Raw genomic sequence first — 18,191 nt, forward strand, 5'->3', positions numbered from 1 at the left:
TTGATTCCATTCCCTTGGGTGTCACGTTGATTTATTGGCTTAAGCAATAAAGAAGCGTTTTCTCATTTAACAGGAAGTTCTGAGGTAGGGGAAGGACATGGTGAGATGGCACTCCATAGCCTTCCTCCCTCTTCCTAGTGGCCTTTCCTGTATTGTTGAGGCAGGAAAACTAAAAACTACATTTCTCAGGTTTTCATTCAACTCTGATTTGGGAGAAATTTGGTTTCAGCAAATCAGATGCACTCACATGGGATTTGGAGAATGGAGATGAAGCAGGGGCTGCGGTTTCAAGTGTTGTTTGGTTTTCCTGTGTCATATTTGCAGAGTCCCCAATGACCCATCACTGATTTTCTGAGAATTGAGAGGCAGGTCATAAGGCGTCCTTTTTTGCTGGTGCAGATGGTAGCAGGTGCTGCATGGTTCTGGAGCTGGCAGCAAGCATGGGCTTCCTGATGGCAGTGGTTTTCTTGATACTGGCGGTGGCACTGTAGTACTGATTACAGAAGAACCAGCAGCTTCCTCAGTGGTCCAGTTCTGCAGGGTGACATTAGGAGTCCGTTCTGAATACTTAGCATAGACAGTACCTTTTAATTAACCTCTTCCTGGTTACACAAGCTAAAGTGCATTCTATTCTCTGCAATTAAATCCTGACCAACACAGAGGACAACTCCAGTGTGTGTCATCAAGGACTCAGATTCGTTCCATCTTTATACTTTGCAGGCTTAGCATGTCAGTTTAGTTCCTTTCATGGTCATTAGATGCACCTAGGATCACCTCCAGAAATAGCGACATCCAACAAAGGATTTTGTTTGTTTTAATTATTTTGTTAACTGAAGTCTAGAAAAGTGCCTGGCACAGAGTAGGCCAACAATAAATGTGTGTTGAATGAATGAGTGGATCGCCAATCTAGAACCATGAAGAGCCTGTTTAATTTTCTGCTTATTAAGAAAGTGATAGTGGCCTACTCTCCCCAGCAAATGGAAAGAATATTTCTCCTAAAGTAACCCTCCCTCCCCCACACACACACCAAGGGCTGAATTTTCTTTCATACCCTATTACTTTTGCTTCTAACATTGCAACTCAAACTCAGTTAAGGAGGAAAAAAAAAGGAATGTGGACTGTATCATCATATTGTGAGAATACAATGGTGACTTGTGAACAGAGATTCAGCTTGGCCTCCAGTCAGGGCTGTGAACCCATGTGGAGGAGGGCAGGTGGGCCCAGCGCTGAGATTGGAGGCCCCCGTGCTCAGGACTCCTGCAGGGCTGCAGACTTGGGCTCTGGGGGTGGCCAAACTCCACCTCCTTCCTCCAAGGGTCCTGCCTGTGTCTGAGAATTAAATTGAAATAACATAAATTAACAGGAGAAGAGCATACAAGTTTATTTATAAATGTTTTACATGGCACAGTAGCCCTCATAAGGAAATGAAGACCCAAAGAAACAGAGTCAGTTACTTATATACTGAATTGGACAAAGAATAATACAGTAAACTGAAAATGTGACAAAGCAAAGAGGCTTGGCCTGGGGTAGTTAATAGGGTAGAGAAGTAGCTAGGAAGATAAGGGTTACTTTAACAAGGCTTGTTTGTACAGATTTCCTTTGGCCTCAGTTATTTGTCCTTGAGGATAAGAATGTTGTCTTCTCTGTAGTATTGTGTAGGAAGGACATCTTTCACACGGGAATTTCATCTTCTGCTTTTAAGAAAAAGAAGTGATCGTTTTGCATCTGCTGTTTTTTAAATGCCTTTAACTTAAATAGACAATATGCCAGAGTGGCATATTTTTAACTCCTTCAAGGAGCAGTGCACTCTGGAAGCAGCCAGATCCTTCTGCCAGCCCAGATCTGTGCTGTCTCCATGACAAGAAAAATTCTGGAGATACCAGGAGAAGAGTGGCTGCCTCTCTGTAAAGGGCAAGATATTATTTCTTTTCATATTTGTTGAGGGCCATCCGGTCTCTGTCATAATTCCTCTTGTGGCACAGCCATAGACAAACGGACATGGCTGTGCCCAAGTGAAACCTTGTTTATGGACAATGAAATTTGAATTACATATAATTTTTCTTTCATTTCTTTTGGTGGCTGGCTGGTACGGAGATCTGAACCCATGATGAATTGCATGTAATTTTAACATGCCACAGACTATTCTTCTTCTTTTCATTTATATACACCATAGAAAATGTAAAAATAGCTGTAAGCTGGATTTGGCCCTAGGAGGTGTTTGCTGACCTTCTATCTAACCTCAGGACTTTTGGATATTTGAGATCTTTCTAGAAGTCTAGTTGTAAATTTTTATAAAAAAATAATAAATATTTTACTCAAAGAAAGGAAATCTGGTAAAGGAATTGGCCTTTAACTAATCATGGCCTGGCTCTTTATTAAAGCTCTTTAGATTTAATATAAGCCACCCCCAAATCCTATTACCAAACCTATCAAAATACTGTCTTTCATCAGGGATGTAGTAGCATTTCTATACCTGGGGTATGGCATGTATTTTACATACTGCATGCTTACATGTTAGAAAGAAATATATTTTAATTTAATTGAATATTTGTAATTGTTGTTTTCTATGATTTTTATGCTTTAAAACTTATATATTTTAAATACATATAAAGCGGAAATCTGTGTTACAGTAGAATTCTTTTTATTGTAACTGCATACCAGAAGGATTTGTTTCAAAGGGCAAACTCTAATGTTTATTAGAGTGCATTAAAAAATGTCTTTTGTAGATTTAATACCTTGATCATTACTGGGAGGGTTATTTTGTGAATCAAGTTGCCTTTTTGTTGTTAGATCCATTCCCCACCCTTCTCTTGGTGTGTGTTGCACCAAAGAGAACTACATTTCCCAGGTGGCTCTGGGTAGGTTTAGCCAATGGGAGAACTAACAAAAGATTGGCATGCAGGAAGAACCCTGAAGCCTGGATATTTCTTATCCCTGTTTGCTTCCTGAAGCGTCTCCTGTAGCGGCTGCTTCCATCCCAGGGTTTAAGATCCTCCCTCTGGAAAAAAAAAAAAAAAAAAAAAAAAAAAAAAAAAAAAAAAGATCCTCCCTCTGGGATTCTAGCTCCTGCTTATCATCTCTGGGACATCCACTGTCCCCACTCTAGCTCCCACTCTGGGCTCTACTACCACCTCTTCCCACTGTCTCTCCATCCTTAGGGGTGTTGACAGTTTCTTGCTGTTGCTAATCTCTGGTTTATCCACCTGTGAGTCCCTATCCTGGTAGCCAGTTCGTTTTGCTTTCTCTGACAATGTCTTAAACTCAGCCCAGACTGTCTGCTTCTTGTGGGAAGGTGAAGTGATCTCTTGTATGAAATCTGACCTCAAACAACAGGCACCCTAAGGACTCTTCAGTTTAAACTTTAATTTTCACTTCTGTGAAATGAAGCTACTGACACTGTTAAAGTCCACTGACCAGAGACCTTTAGGAATACATGTGTGGTCAAAAAAGTTAGGTTTATTTCAGTTGCTGCAGCAAGGGAGAGTGAACACTAGTAGCATGAATACTAGGTTATTAGGTAAAAGGGGGTTGGGTGAAGCTTATTTTAAGGAGGGTGAAAGGGCATCAGATGCCAGCTCTGGACTGGGTGTTGCCAGGAAGCGGGCAATTCAGAGACTGTGTATCCCAGTAATTTTTACCCAGGAGGCAGGAGAACTAAAGAGGGGCTGGGAATGTCATTAGTAGCAAAGTTGCTCTGTTATGCTGGCAAAGGGGGTGTTTACTCATTTTTGTGGTTGCAGAGTGTCCTTACTGCTTTCCTGTTCCAGACATTGTTATGGAGTGATCTTGTCTCCATCTTTTTCTACCACAGATAACAGAGCGGCTTTGCCTGATTATTGTTTATGCTATAAAAATTGTTTATGTTCAGTTGTTCTAGCTTTTAGCTTGTAGCTGCTGGGGCGATTTTTTACATTTTCAACACAGCCTCACAGACTCGATGTGAGGATTGAATGTAATGATATGACAGCATATAAAAATTCAGAGAAATATTTTTGGCACACAGTAAGTGCTTAATAAATATTAGCTGCTATTGTCATTACTGTTGAGTAATACTATAGACTAGACATTGGTGGAGTGCCAGACTTCATGGGAGCCTATGGTGCACATCTCTTCCCAGCTCAGCATTCAGTGACTTCAGTGACTTTAGTAACTTCACATCTATAGTTTGAATCATCCATGGTGGGAGAATTTATACTACCAAAGAAATTGTCAACAGTACATACCAGGATATTGTTTTTCCTTAGAGTGCTGGTTGTTAAACATTTACCAGCACACCACTGCCTGGAATGACCAGAAGAGTAAGTAGCCCAGTGAAAAATAAATGTGGAAATGAGCTTGCACTTAGGAAAAGTCTTTGATTTGATAACAGTGAAAAGAAATCTGAAAGTCAGGCTAAAATAAGATCATTCCTAGAATGAAGTCCACTTTATTATGAGATTTTTGGGATAGTGTTGCATTTGCAAAAGAGTACCATCCATTTATAAATTTCTGCTCAGCTTGGATTTTTATTTTTTTTATTATTTATTTATTTATTATTTAAAAAAATTTTATTGAATCAAAATTGGTTGTACATATTTTGGGGTTCAACATTGAGATATGTTAATCAAATCAATATTACTAGCATATATATTGTTACAAATCGTAATTATTCTTTATGCCCCTTGTCCCATCTCTCCCATTCCCATCTCCCTCCCCCCTCCGCCCTCTAAATACCCTACATTTCTTCTCTCCTTCTGAAAGAATAATGGTTACTCTGTTGATTTGTTGCCTAGACGATCTGCCCAACACTGAGAGGTGTGATCAGGTCCCCCAATATTATCATAGAGCAGACGCTTCTTCTGTCACTCTGAAATGGGCTTTGTGGAGAGAGACATCCTCTTCTTTTCTTTATCTCTGCTGGTGACTTTCCTTGTGTCAGTGTACTCCAGTGCGTGGTGGTTGTGGTGTCTAGCTGCTTTTGCAGCAGCTGTGGTTATTGTGGAGGCTGCGGTGGGCCACCCACATAGAGGTGATGTTTTTGGCATGCTTCTTGGCACTGGCAGTGTGCCTGGTTGTGGGGAGTGTGTGGTCTTGGGTTGCCAGGTGGGCCCTGAGGCACTGGTGTGGTGTGCCTGGCTCTGGGAAGGAGTTCTGGTCCAGCTTGGAATTTTAGAATGAGGGGTTACAGTGCAAGAGGACTACTTGATTAGTTTGCAAAATAATGTTGCATTATTAAATGAGGTAATAACTTTTAGAATTTTGGAAAAAGTCATGTATTTTCTGCCACATGTGTAGCATGTGTGTGTGTTAATGATTCTAGTAACTTTATCATTTGGTGTTTTATGAGAACTCTAAGATTATGAGATTTAGAGTTTAGGTATCAAAACATGAAAGACAAATGAGCAAAGGACTATAAAGCGTTATTGTATTAGTAATGTATTAGTGATACTAGCTTCTATAACACAGGAACCCGTAAGTCTTGTTTTTCAATTTAATAAAAATTTCCTCCCAAGACAACATCTAATGCACAGTTTTCTGGTTGGTTTTCGCAGTGGTTGCAAAGAGATCCTTGTGTGTCTCAGGCATCTAGGGCCATGGAGTCCTCCACTGGATTTTCAGCATTTGACTGACAGAAACAAATCCCCATGGGAGGTTTTCCTAGACCAAGCCTCAAAGTTGCAAATTGGCCTAGTCACAAAACTTCTTTACACATTCAATTGTATAGATCTCAGCCGCATGGCCACATCTGACTGCAACAGAGGTTGGGAAGTGTAGCTTAGCTGTGTTTTCAAGAGAAAAAGGAACATGCTGTGATAAATGTACTATGGCAGTCTCTGCTACAGAAATTAACTGTGTGCTGTATTAGAGGGGGATTTACAACCAAAAGGAGGGACATATCTACCCTGGGAGTTTGACTTCCTAGAAAGGCCACTGTCCCTGTGGGCGGACTTCCTGTTCTCAGCAGAAAACTGTAGACATGATGTGGTAGTGAGGGGGTTGTGGTAGCCAATGGGGATATACATGGAGGGCAAGCTGACCTCCTGGATGGACCCCAAAAAGAGGCTGTGTCTTAGATTTTAGTTTAGTTACTTTTAGTTATTTTTAATAGATAACAAATAAATATATAAGCAAAATATATAGTATGTTTGATGCTGACAAGTGCTACAGAGAACAATAATGCAAGGAAAAGAGACAGGGAGAGTCAGAGAGGTATGCATTTTGAGAACAGTGAACAGGGAAGGTTTCAATGAGAAGTTGACAAAGACCTAAAAGACAAGGGGACATATACAAATATCTGGTGAAAGAGGGGTCTAGGCAGAGGGAACAGCAAATGCAAAGGCCCTGAAGTAGGACCAAGCCTGGTGTATTTGGGGAAATAAAACAATCCAGCCAACAAATGATCCCTTCATACCAGTACAGAAGAGAGAACACAATGCATGACTGAGTAAGCATTATCAGATTTACGTGCATGTAAGGTTGCACAAAAGTGGCTGAGTCTAGAAAGAAGTCACGTAAATTTATACAGTAAAGCAGAAGAAACAAGTAAAAGTTCTATTATCTCCTTGAGAGACAAATGGATGCCCCTTGTGATTTCTTTTGTACATCTCATGGGGAACTCCTGAATTAATTTTAAGGTATGTGTTTACAGTTGCAAGGGTGAGAAGGCCATAATCTTGAACTGTAAAATGAAAAATCTCCTTATATTGAGCCTATTATTATTATTATTATTTTTTTTTTTTTTTAAAGATGACCGGTAAGGGGCTCTTAACCCTTGGCTTGGTGTTGTCAGCACCACGTTCTCCCATGTGAGCCACAGTCTGGCCCTGAGCCTATTATGTTTTTAAGGAGGCACCCTAAAGAGGAAAGTGTGGGGAGGAAGTTGCCTTCCTCCTGGAAGAAAACTTTATAATTTTATTCTTGCCGAGGCAATGTGGCTGGGGCAGAGTGGCAAGGGAAAGAGGAGTCAGAGATGAGATCACAGTCATGCCCGGTGGGCGCACCAACCTTATACACAACATACCCACAGATTTTCATATTTCTGTACCAGAAAAGTAAAGGTGTTATACCTCTGTGAACCCCCTTTCTAACCTCCCGTTCCTCCTCATTTCTGTCTCTACTTTTCTCTTTTAGTTTTTTTTAAAAAAATTTTATTGTGGCGAAATACATATGACATAAAATTTACCATTTTAACTATTTTAGGTGTGCAATTCACTAGCATTAAGTACATTCCCATTGTTGTGCGACCATCACCATCATTCATTTTCAGGACGTTTTTTTATCATCCTAAACTAAAATTCTGTACCCATTAAACAATAACTTTCCATTCTCCCCTCTCTGTAGCTCCTGGTAATCACTTGCTGTCCTCAATTTGATTCTTCTAGGTACCTTATACAAGTGTAATTGTAAAATATTTGCGCTTTTGTTGTCTAGCTTATTTTACTTAGCTTAATGTTTTCAAAGTTCATGCATGCTGCGGCATGTATCAGAATTTCCTTCCTTTTTAAGGCCCAATAATATTTCATCAAGGGTACTTCAAAAAGTTCATGGACAAATGGAATTAAAAGGTGATACAAATCTTTCACCAACTTTTTGAAGACCCCTTGTATGTGCAGTATCACATTTTGTTTATCCATTTGTCAGTCAATGCATGTTTAGGTTGTTTCCATCTTTTGGCTACTGGGAACAATGCTGTTATGAACACTGGTGTACAAATAATCTGTTCACGTCCCTGGTTTCAGTTCTTCTGAGTATATACCTAGAAGTGGAATTGCTAGATCATATCATATGGTAATTCTATATTTGATATTTTGAGAAACTACCATACAGTTTTTCACAATGGTTGCACCATATTACATTTCCACTAGCAATGCACAAGTGTTCCAATTTCTCCACATTCTCATCAATATTTGTTATTTTTCTGTTCTTTATTTTAAAATAATAGCCATATTAATGGATATGAATCTTCTAATTAAGTTTAATTACACTTGACATGTGCTTCCACCCCAAACACAAATCAATATTAGTGTTGCAGAGGCGGACTGGAACTTGGCCCATTCACTAGGTGGAGCAGACTTGGGGAGGACAGGCCCACTGCAGGAATCAGGAGAGAGCCCAGCTGAGAGGGGAAGCTTTATGCAGAGGAAGTGGTAGCAGACAGATGTCTGTATTCTGGTGAGCAGTCAGGAGATGGTCCTACACAGATTTCAACAGTGTGTCTTGTCAAAATGGGTAAGGAGATTTCAGTGATGAGATGTATGACAGGAACAAAGACATTTGGAGACCCAAACAAGCGGAGTCTGTCAGCAGGTGGTTCAAGGTGGGTGATGGTGAGCAAGTGGTAGTTGGTGGGAGAGGTCTTGCAAAAGCCAAACAGCCTATTCCTGGAGTTTCTTTCCTTAGATCTTCAGGACTGGGTCCAGGTTTCTGGAATAGGTACCAGGTAGAGACAGGAACATGGACTCAAAGACATAGATACCAGAAGTGGTCAAAATCAGCAATAACTGTGATGTGGTGCTAAGACTCAGGATTTGGGGGACCTGAAGACTCTTGCTGGAGCCTCAGATTGGAATAGTGTAAATAGCAAAACTGCAGGGCTTAGGATCATGGGTATTCAGCTCTGGGAAGTAAAAGGCTACATAGGTTTTGAAATAGGACAAAGTGAGAGAAGCAACTTCAACCTCAAGGTGCTCCAGATACTTGTTACTGAGACTCAATTACCCAATTTAGAAAATTTTATTCAGAGTCACTTCTATATTAGAAAAAGTTAATTATAAACAGCCAGACAGAAATCAGCTGTGCTGTGAATTACCATTAAATACTAACCAAAACAAGTGAATAAAGAAACATCTATGAGTTAGAAGTGTTTCACTGAGTTTTTAATTCCAATTGCCTATTTGAGTGATGTTACTTTCCAGGTTCCTATTGCAGCCCTATGATATTGTCAATGGTCTGTCTGATTTTAGCTGCAACCTGGGATGATGGACATTTTTACTAATTTTTTTTGTTTTCCTTATTAGAGAAAAAGATTAACTCTAACATCTGAAAGGAGCAAATTCATTTAATTCTGTTTTGTTTTATTGGCGGTGGGGGTCTGAACCCTTGGCCTTGGTGTTATCAGCATCCCACTCTACCGAGTGAGTTAACTGGCTAACCCATTCAATTCTGTTTGATAACACCAAATTCTAAATCTATGGAAGAAACCAACAATTGACAAATGTAAGTTTTACCACAATTTCTGTTGAATGAGGCTGGTGATGTGGGCAAATGCATTTAAGAATATCACCCAACCTTGACAATTGTGGAGCAGCTGGAAGAAAAACTAAATAAAATAATTTCACCAAACTTCATAATGATAGCAATTATAGTAAGATTTATTGAGAGCTCAATCTGTACCAGGCATATATAAATTCTTTTAGAGCACGTTACATAAATACGAGGGTACTTTTAAAATTTCATGGAAAGATTCGTATTATCTTTGAATTCAAGAACTTTTTGAAGTTCCCTCGTAAACTCACAGCAATCCTATGAGGATCTGCGGCTCCTTCCTTTCTGTAAAAGTCTGCAGATCCTCTTAAACCCTTGCTCGTTTATTTTCTGAATGCCGGTTCATCCACCGCCCAATGCCTCCGACTCCCGACACACCCTTCACCCAGACCCTCTAATCTCTTTCCACAACCCTACAGGATGATTAACAAGCGAATACCCGCATATAACCTACAAAAGCTACTCCGCTATCTACAGGGTCAAACACCAACTCCTTCAATTGAGTATTTATGGCTCTTCATAATTCCCAGCTGGAACCCTGGGCTCTGGACGCATTTTTTATGATTACGAAAGGGAAACCTTAATTTTCAGAGCTTGTTTTACAGCAGTGGGTCACTTTTCACAATATCTTTTCCTAGGGGTTTAAAGTGTCCCCTCCAGTATTTGGGGAGATGGTCTATGCGTAGACTTCAGGTCCCCCCCGCAAACCCCGCTGTCATTCAAAACTAAGACCTCTTGTTTCCTAGACCGGCGTTTTAACCAGCCGAAGCACAGTGTCAGAGTAACCCACTCGCTCCCGAAGACAGGTTTCTTGCTCTTTTGGGGCCAGTTTCAGATCCGGTGATCTGATTCTGTCTGGGTGTGAAATCAGGCCCGTATTGTCAGCTGAGGGGAACAGAGGGTACGGGAGACGCCGCCATCTCGCAGAAGGGATGCCGCACAGATTAAACGCGCCAGCCTCCACGTGAATTCATCTCACCGAAACACTAATTAGGATCGATAATCAACTCTGCAAATGAGTTCAGAACACACCCTGGTCAGCATCTCTTATTGGAGAGGAGGTGGGGGAGGAAGGACTCTCATCGTTTACTTCCAGCTACACACGATTCCACTCCGAAAAGACCGACCGTAAACAGAATGTATAAAGACAAAAACGACAAACTCTTAAAATGTCTATTTTTGAAATATATGGAGAAAACTAGATAAGAAAAAAAATGGAATATGAATGGGAAGAGGCGAAAATAGAAGCAATTTGGGTGCAGAGATTAGGTGGACAGCGTTTTGATCCAGAAGGCGGCCAGGCATTGTTTTGCAGCCAGAATAATGGTCTCTGCGTGGCCTTCTCTGCATAGGGAAAATTAATTCCATAGATCAGGTTAATAAGTTAATAAAAATACCTTATCGGGAGGCCTCGTGGCGCAACGGTAGCGCGTCTGACTCCAGATCAGAAGGTTGCGTGTTCAAATCACGTCGGGGTCAGTGGTTTTTAACTCCCCGGCGTGGGAGGGGTGGTCGCTAGTCATCTTTGCCTTCTCTGCTTCTCCCTGGTTTGGATGCTCAATTATTGTAGCCTCCTCAAAATTCTTTTATTTATTTAATAGGCAGGTATGCACAGGAATATGTTGTTGTATTTGGCGGCTTATTTCTGGGACAGTGAAGACATTTGCGCTCTTATTGCAAAATTTGTGAATTTCACTCTTCAGAGGTTCATCTCTATTCTTAACCCCCCTGGCCTTCTCTTCCAAGATCATGTCTGTGCTGGCGGCTCTCTCTCCATCTTCGCTCACTCTCCAACGTTCAGCTGCGTTGACAGTCTTCACAGACATCAAGTCTGGTTTTAGTGGATGACCATCTAAACTCACCCGCTTCACACCCGGGCTGGTTTTTTCCACGCTAGAGGGGTTACATAGCACATTGCTGGATCTTTGGGATTCCAGGAGTCAGTTCGTTTCCAGAGGCAGAAAACCTGCACACAGTAAGTTTGCCAAATTGAAACTATGGGTAGTGAACTATTGAGACAAAGTTAGTCTCTTAGGCTAGAGGTTCCCTGAACCCGGTAAAACTCCTATGTAAAAAAAGTGCATGAATTTGCCGGGTTTTTCCCTCCTGGGGCTCGAGACCCCCAACAGATTATAAATTAGCACAGTACAGCATAAAAGAAAGGAAAAGTACGTTTATTTCTTTGGAAGAGTTTGTATTATTTTGTATAACTTACAGTGACTTTACTTTTTTTTTTTCAAGCCAGTCAAATTTAGCAGTAGGTACAATGACTTTCAAACATGCTATTTAGGATATCAGTAGACATTTAGTTATAGATGTACTGTTCACACGATACACAGTGACAGATGTTATATCTAATCATGCATTTTTGCACCGAAGTGTATCCAAAATAACTTTCTCTTATTTCTTATTAACCCTTTTTGGGGTAGTTAGTCTAAGCCCATGGTTATTGTATTATAAACGATAGGTTACTACTATGAAAGAAAAAGAATGAACATACAATTCTATGATTTGAAAAACTGACAAAGCAGAGAAAAGCTGAATATTAGCTATGACGCACTTAACATGCACAGCAGAGTGGTGCAGCGGAAGCGTGCTGGGCCCATAACCCAGAGGTCGATGGATCGAAGCCATCCTCTGCTAGAATTTCCGGGTTCTCTTTTTTTTTTTTTTTTTTTTTTTTTTTTTTTCTTTTCGAGATAGATCTGCGCCAGTGTTAGGATGGAACTGACACAATTGCCATCGAGACCTGTGAGGAACTTATTTTGACTCGCACTTCTCTCAGAGCTTTCATATCTGTATGTAATACATTACTATCCAAAACTAGACTCAACAAAAATAACAAAATAACAAAAGCTTTTGTATGATTGAGCACTTATGTGGGGCCAAATGCTTTCCAAGTTCTAAATCATTTAGTCTTTGCAATTCTACAGAGTAAATACTTATTATTACTTTCACTGTACAAATGAGACTCCTCGGGTTTTCTAGAGGTTAAATACCTTGTCCAAGGTCATGCATTTAGTAAACAGCAAAGCAATGTAGTAACGCTCTAAACCTCTCTGCACGATTATAAGCACTGTTTCCAGCAAATTCAGAATTAATTTTCTATTTGGAGACCAAAGATAAACATGAATAACTATAATCACATTGAGGTGGCCCCACACTCACTGCCATCTTAATGACCAAAGCATGCATTCATTTATTCCCTTGTTAATTTCCCAATTTTCTTTACTCTGTTTCACTAATTATTCATTTATTTAAACAAAAAGTAATTTGATTGCCAGTCACTGTGTTGTCTTAAGACTACAGAAACAAAACAAAACAAATACCAAAAAAACAGTCCCTGTCGTCATGTTGCTTACATTTAAGTGGGGAAACATGCAATAAACAAGCTGTGAAAAAAATAAGACAGGAAAGGAAGATAAAGTGTCTTTGTGTGCGCGTGCGCACCTGTGTGTGTTCGAGTGGGTGGGCCTGCATGTTTTAATAGATCAGGGTAGGGCTCACTGAGAAGACATTTGAGCAAAGACTTAAAGGAGACTGAGCCACAATATCATCCGGGGGATGATGGTTGCAGGTAGAGTATAGCAAATGCAAAGGATCTGAGAAAAGAACATTCATGTCTTGCTCCAGGAGTAGCAAAAAACCCCTGGTCCGAAGCTTAGTGAACAAGTACTAAAAGGTAATATCAGAAAGGTTTCTGGGGCCAGATTTCTGAGACATTAAAACCATACATTGTTAACATGCCATGGAGAACTGTTCTCATTTTAGCCCTGAAATTTAAATAGATTTTTTTAAAAAAATCCAGTGGTTCTCTGTGAGGTTCATATTTATGAGGTTCTTAATTCGTGCTCTGAGAAAACTGGTTTTCTATTGGTTAATGAATTGTTACAATTGCAGGGCAACTGCTTTCCAAGTTCAAATACTTTTTAAAGAAAGAAAAAAAGAGGCAACCTGCTTGATTCAGAAGGTTCCCCTCTGCCCCCACCAAAAAGAAGATTTCCCCTCAGCCAGACTACATGAAAGTCTTTCCTTCTTTTCTCTTTTGTTCTTTAAATTAAAAAGTCCCCCATTAAGACATCTTACTAATTTGGGAGGGTAATGTGAAACTTTCTGAGTCATAGCCAAGCTTAGCAATTAGACCACTATAAATGAAAATACAAGCATCCTTGAAAAGGATTTGTATGTCTAAAAGTCATCTGTTCCAATCAGAAAGATAGTATGAGAGTACTTAAAAGAATTCATGGAAAGAGTCATATTATCTTTAAATTCTATTTTTCCACGAACTTTTTTGAAGTATTCTCATATATTTGATGGCTAGTATTAACGTAGAATATGTGTTATGGGCTGAATTGTGTCCCCCCAAATTTACAAGCTAAAATCCTACCCCCTAGTACTTCAGCACGTGACTATATTTGAAGATATGTCATTTAAAGAATCGATTAAGTTAAAATGAGGCTGTTAAGGTGGGCCCAAATTCAATCTGACTGGTGTGCTTATAAGAAAAGAAAAATTGGATACACAGAGAGATACTAGGAATTCATGTGCACAGAGGAAGGACCACGTGTGGGCACAGCAAACTAAGGAGAGAGGCCTCAAGAGAAACCAAACCTGCAGAAAAGAACCTAGAAATTTCCAGAGAGAGAGATACAAACAAAAACAAAAACAAAAAAACCCACAAAAAAACAGGTTACTTATGGCTTCAGACTTCTCAGCAGTAACACTGGATTCCAGAAAAAAAAAATGATTTCTAGTTTAAAATTCTATACCATGCCTCATTATCAACCAAATGAGCCGATAGAGTCCAAACCTTTTTCAGACATGGAAGATCTCGAAGTATTTACCTCATGCATGCTTTCTCAGCAAGCAATTGGAGGACACGCTATACTAAAACAAGACAGCAAATCAAGAAAAAGAGAAAAACATGGGATACAGAAAGTACTGATTCACAGTAGGAGAGAAAAAATGGGAATTCCTGGGACGATGATCAAAAGAGATTTACAGGAGCAAACGAACACCAGGTGAAGGGGTAAGCTTTCCAGATTTGAGCAGGTCTAAGGCTGTGGGAGGCACTTTTTAAGAAAGATGAAATGTACAGACACTGCAATGTGTTTGAATTTCTGGAGATTGTTTAGACAAATAGTGAAAAGTTTGGGGTTAAACTGGTGATAAATGCACAGAAGACCAAGCAATAAAAACAAAAACATCATAAAAAAAAAGACAATTATTAATGTCAGAGGGAAATAAAAGTGAGGAAGGGAAAACAGCATTTTATTTCTTAGCTTGCCTGTTGAATTGTTTTTACAAAGTCACCATATTTTAAGCTACAAATATTGATCTATCAGAAATGCTATAATAATATCAGAGGAATGGCGATATAGGAAGTGCGCACTGTGTGGCCCGGCCCGAGGGTGTGAGAAGGAATTTCGAACCAATTACTCATCTTCTACAAAGTCAACAGAAGAACGATATAAGCATATTATTGAGAGACATGTAGGTAAATACAGGGGAAGAAATGCTGGACGACTAGGAGAAGAAAAGAGACTTGGTTTTTGTTAACAAATCCTGTGAAATATTTGATTCCTTAAATTACATATATGTGGAAAGCATAGAAAAGAACCTAAAAATGTTTGCTATCTAGAAATCTTCACTTTGTGAAACTCTCAATCGTAACTCTCACAGAATGATGCATTTAAAAAGTTTTCCCTCTGTTAAAATTTTATCAACTAATGTGAGGGTTGATCAATTTTGAAAACTCCAATTTGGCGATTTAATTTAAAGAAAATATGTATGCTAAAGAAGAGTAGTAAACTAAAGCTCGACTTTATATTATAAATATTTTTGTGAAAGTGATAAAGCGATATTTCAAACAAAATTTTTTTAATTAAAATAAATTTGGGAGAGAGGAATTTGTGAAACCCCTATCAGATAAAAGAGCCACCAAGCGGTATTAACGAGCCAGCCAGGAGTCGAACCTGGAGTCTTCTGATCCGTAGTCAGACGCGTTATCCATTGCGCCACTGGCCCACCCACAGATGGTGTAAGTGTTACACCTATAGAAAAAGGTGGTATTACTGAGCCACTCTAGAGATGACTGTGAAAACTTTATTTCAAGTTATTCTCTCCTGGTCATCGGGACTTTGAACCCCCAAAACCCTCCGAATTAGGACAAAACATAGACCTAGTGGTTCTTCTCACTTGGTGCACTCATGAACGATGAATTCTTCATGGGCAATGGGAAATCAATTTAGATGCAGCTTGTAAAAAATGTTACAGGAAGTTGAATTTAGACAATGCGAATCCATCTTCACATAATGTGAGATAACCGAAAGTTTATAACAGATTTATGGGTCAGAGAACACCCTCAAGATACAAAAGTCCACCTTCGTAGTCGGCAGGATTCGAACCTGCGCGGGGAAACCCCAATGGATTTCTAGTCCATCGCCTTGACCACTCGGCCACGACTACAGCTATCCCATGCTTGCTTACATGTTACTATATATCACACACCCTACACTACTTCTTTACTAGGGATTTAGTAATAGTTAGGTTCATGTCCTATCAATGAAAACTGGAGAGAAGCTAACCAACTTCAATTCCAGGCACATACATAGTAAACTGAATGGAATACTCTTTTAGTCTTTTTAAGAAAGCAAACCAGCAATATATTTTAACAACATCAAAGATTCTCATACTTTTTGCCTAATAAAAAATTTATCTTCAAAAAATAATCTGACAAAGATGTTCCTTGAAAATCCCCTATATCTTCAAACACTTAGATGTGTGACTGCAATATATTAAGAGCTAAACAAATGTCAGCTGCTATTGTAACTACCATTTTAAAATTCAACAATCTGGATTTACCAAAATGTTCTACAGGGAAGCCTATCTCCTGTATCTTCATAAAGTTCAAAATATTTTAACCAGAAGAAAGAACATCTCTGAATGAAATTGGAAAATTGAAAATATTTCTGAGAGTCAAATCCTCTTCATTCTATGGGGCCTTCTCTCACAAGGGGAAAAGCAATTGTATCTGATATTCTGTGGATAATAGTCTGAAAATATATACAAAGAACACCTCCAAAGCGAGAACAGAACCCCAGTATCTCTTTTGAGCACAATCATGTGCCAAGCACCGTACTAGATGCTGCTTTTTCAATGGTGAGCAAGAAAAAAATGGCTGCTACTCTCAGGGATTTCTACAGTAAACCAATACAAAAGTGAACAATTACAACTGAGTACAAGTGAGAGGTGTGGTATGCCATAGTAGCCCATATGCGAGGTGCTAGATCCCAGCCACAAAGAAGATTAACTCATTAAACTCCATGAAGAAAGGATCCAGTTCTACCTTCTTTACTTCTGAATTCTCCATGGGTGCTCAATAAATATTTGTGGAAGTCGTCACATTTAAACTCAGATCTGAAGAATCTGTAGGATCGAGTCAAAACAGGGTTTGGGGGTGAGTGCTCTAGACCTAAACCTCATGAAAAATGGGAGGAACTGAAGAAAGTTCTGTCTAGTTGAAACGTCGCTTTTTGGAGCAGTACTGGGAGGGGCAGCAATGACTCATGACACCGGAGATGTAGCTGGGGGCAGATTATGCAGGTAGGGCTATGCCAGCACTAATAGAGACTGCAAATCTAATTGAGTCCTTTCTCTCCTTTAATATCTTTAAGATAAGACTACAGGGAAGATCACAAATGACATAGGAGGTTCTCATCTTCGGCATCTGTCCAGCCTTTTCAGTTCCCCTTCTGTCCTCTCTGCCAAGGGAGCCTGGGACTCCTGAGAAGAGAAAGGATCTGCCCTTCCTCACATGGTGCTGGTTTCTTCACCCTGACTCTCTGCCTTGCCTGCTTGGAGCCCTGTGCTCATCCTCCGGGGCCTATGTTTAAATAGCACAGCTTCTGCCAAGCCTTTTTTAAAAATTCCAATTTTTATTATAAAAAGTTGCAAGCTTATAAGGAATTTAAAAGAATTAGAGAATTATCTGTCCACCCACCATCCAGATTCAACGATTAACATCTTGTCATATTAGTCTTATCCACCTTTTTCTGCTGAATTGAATGAAATTCATTTGCAGAAGTTATGACATATCATACCTAAATACATAAACATGTATCACCAAAACATGCATCTTATATAACCACAATACTATTATCACAACTAAAAAATTTAACAATTTTTAAAAAATCTAATATCCAGTCCTTATTTAAGCATCTTTAATATATCTTTTAGAGTTCCTTTTTCTAACCAGGATCCAATCGAAGTTCATTTACTGCATTTGGTTGTAATGTTTCCTTCGTCCCTTTTCGTTTAAAACAGTCTCCAGGCTTTTTGTTGTTTTGTTCAAACAAAATGGCTTTTTTAAAAGTCCAAGCCTATTGTCTTGTAGAATGTCCCACATTCTGGATTTGTCTGACTGTTTCCTCATGGCATCTTTTCATTTATTTCTTATTCCCTTTAAACAAAAAGGTAAGTCTAAATAATTGATTAGATCCCTTTGATTGAGCTGAGTGATTAGATTCAGGTTAAACATTTTTTGGCCAGACACTGTACTTTACACAGTAGTAACTTTACATCAGAAGGCACTTGTCAGGATATCCCACTATAGTGAAGATAAAGTGGTGCCCCCAGAGTTCTTTCTTTTTCCCTTTGAAATTGGCAAGTAATCTTGGAGTGGCACTTTGACTCTATGCACATATGTTGTTTCCCAATAACTTTTCCTAATAGTTTTAACATCGTTAACGTTCTTTGCCTGGGTCTATTATTTTTCTGAGTGTTGCAGATGGTGATTCTTCTACATTTATTAGAAGGTACTTTTGTCAGATTTGACCTCTTTCCTGCCTTCCTTCATGCCCGTCTTTTCAAGGAGTTTTCACAGCCTCTTCATATTACCTCTGTTATGACAACCTTGGAACTCAGGTAGGTTGGCGCTAAATTGTAAA

The 18,191-nt window shown here is 39.4% G+C and overlaps 4 non-coding genes across 4 annotated transcripts; 2 read left to right on the forward strand and 2 right to left on the reverse strand.

Annotated features, from left to right (window-relative positions):
- The first annotated feature begins 10,650 nt into the window (after nt 1–10,650).
- Nucleotides 10,651–10,722, forward strand: TRNAW-CCA. Its single transcript has one exon. It is a non-coding gene; the product is annotated as a tRNA-Trp (tRNA).
- A 1,092-nt stretch (nt 10,723–11,814) lies between these two features.
- On the forward strand, nt 11,815–11,886 carry TRNAM-CAU. The gene has a single exon. It is a non-coding gene; the product is annotated as a tRNA-Met (tRNA).
- Nucleotides 11,887–15,197: 3,311 nt separating this feature from the next.
- TRNAR-ACG lies at nt 15,198–15,270 on the reverse strand. The gene has a single exon. It is a non-coding gene; the product is annotated as a tRNA-Arg (tRNA).
- Nucleotides 15,271–15,629: 359 nt separating this feature from the next.
- On the reverse strand, nt 15,630–15,711 carry TRNAS-AGA. Its single transcript has one exon. It is a non-coding gene; the product is annotated as a tRNA-Ser (tRNA).
- Nucleotides 15,712–18,191: the final 2,480 nt, after the last annotated feature.

This window comes from Galeopterus variegatus, unplaced genomic scaffold (assembly GCF_000696425.1).
Source record: "Galeopterus variegatus unplaced genomic scaffold, G_variegatus-3.0.2 Scaffold351, whole genome shotgun sequence".
In the NCBI taxonomy this organism is placed as follows: Eukaryota; Metazoa; Chordata; class Mammalia; order Dermoptera; family Cynocephalidae; genus Galeopterus; species Galeopterus variegatus.